Here is a 2,182-nt window from a genome sequence, read left to right on the forward strand (position 1 = left end):
AATTTTGTATTTTTAGTAGAGACAGGGTTTCATCATGTTAGCCAGGCTGGTCTCAAACTCTCAACCTCAGGTGATCTGCCCATCTTGGCCTCCCAAAGTGCTGCAATTACAGGCATGAGCCACCGTACCGGGCCCAATATTAGTCTATTTTCATGCTGCTGATAAAGAGATACCCAAGACTGGCAATTTACAAAAGAAAGAGGTTTAATGGACTCATAGTTCCACATGGCTGGGGAAGCCTCACGATCATGGCAGAAGGTGAAAGGCACATCTCACATGGCAGCAGACAAGAGAAGAGTTTATGCAGGGAACCTCCCCTTTATAAAACCATCAATCTCTGAGACTTATTCACCACAGTGAGAATAGCACAGGAAAGATCTGCCCCCATGATTCATTTACCTCCTAAAAGATCCCTCCTATGAAATGTGGGAACTGTGGGAGTTGCAATTCAAGATGAGATTTGGGTGGGGACACAGTCAAACCATATTTAAAAAACTGTCTTTTTGGGGGCTGTAGTGTGAGCTTCTGGAACCATAAATACGTAGCAGCAGCCCTGTGGTAGCCCTCTCTGGAGGCACTTTGGCCCCACCAGAGAGGAGCCTGAACTGCACACACAGCTCTTACATTCAGCTCCTCGCACTTAAACTAAAGACAGCAAGGAGGATAAAGATAGCCTACCAAGAAAATTGCCCTTGGCTGATCTTAAAAGAAAATGCCTATAACTGCTCAGAAAGCACAGTGTACATATCTTTATATATAAATCCCCTACCTTAATACATGTGTGTAAACATATCCCGTGTACAGTAGCTTACAGTAAGAATGTTAAGTATAATTTATAGTACTACTTAATTTTATTGCCTATTTTGACTGTTTATATATTAATTTTATTAAGTTTATATGATGGGACCTCACTCACTGTTTAGGAATATAGTATTCATTTCACTGAAGTTCAATCATTTATTCAGATGTGGCATATTGACATGAATCTGATCTCCTCAATGACCACAGAAGTTCCAGGTAGTTTCTGTGTAATGACGGTCAGCCCTCCATTATCTGCGTGTCCTCTCTGGGGTTCACCTCTGGAAAAATTTCAATTCTGGTCAGACCTTTCTCTCATCCCAGCAGAATGTAGTTGGGAAGATGAACCTTCTTGTAACCCTGGCGGCATTCATCCCGGGGCACTGGCCAGTGGGTGGGAGTGCTGAAGTCCTGAGTCGGGGTTTCTTGGTTCCACCCTGCCTCTGGATGAGTCACAGGCTCCCCAGGCTCTGGTCCACAAGGTAAGAGAAGGGTCATGGACTACCCTCGGAGGCTGTTTCCAGCATAGGCTGACTCTGTGGGAACTGGTAGCCCAGTGCCTGACCCACAGGGAGTTCTCTGTCAGGCAGGTTGCTGTTGTGGTCTGAGAGTTTGTGTTCCCCCGTCATTCATCTGTTGAAATCCTTACCTGCAAGGTGATGTTATTAGAAGGTGGGTCTTTGGGAAATTATTAGGTCATGGGGACAGGGGCCTCACCAATGGGATGAGTGTGCCCTTATTTAAAAACTCCAGAGAGGAGGGAGGATCCATGATGGCTGTTTAGGAACAGCTCAGGATTGCAGCTCCCAGTGAAAGCGCAGAGGGTGAGTGGATGCCGCATTTTTATTGCCCATGGACTAGGCAATTCCCAGGCGGAGGAGCTCCACAGGTCACCAGCATGGCTGTTTCGGCCAGCACGGCTGTGCTGGCCGATGCCTCTCTTTTGTCCCACGCGGCTGCTCTGTCGGCGCTCTGGAGCAGCAGTTCTCTGTACAAAATACACCGGTCCAGGTGCCCTTTTGGCTGGTGATTGGAGCCATGGGAAGTCGCCCATTCATCTGTTTAAAAAGTGGACTGATGAATGGGCGACTTCCCATGGCTCCAATCACCAGCCAAAAGGGCACCTGGACCGGTGTATTTTGTACAGAGAACTGCTGCTCCAGAGCGCCGACAGAGCAGCCGCGTGGGACAAAAGAGAGGCATCGGCCAGCACAGCCGTGCTGGCCGAAACAGCCATGCTGGTGACCTGTGGAGCTCCTCCGCCTGGGAATTGCCTAGTCCATGGGCAATAAAAATGCGGCATCCACTCACCCTCTGCTTGTTCTGTTAAAAATGGGCTACTAAGAGAATATGGTGTCCAAGATGACGCAGTTTCAACACCCTT

The sequence above is a fragment of the Cebus imitator genome, unplaced genomic scaffold (assembly GCF_001604975.1).
Source record: "Cebus imitator isolate Cc_AM_T3 unplaced genomic scaffold, Cebus_imitator-1.0 Scaffold634, whole genome shotgun sequence".
Taxonomy (NCBI): Eukaryota; Metazoa; Chordata; class Mammalia; order Primates; family Cebidae; genus Cebus; species Cebus imitator.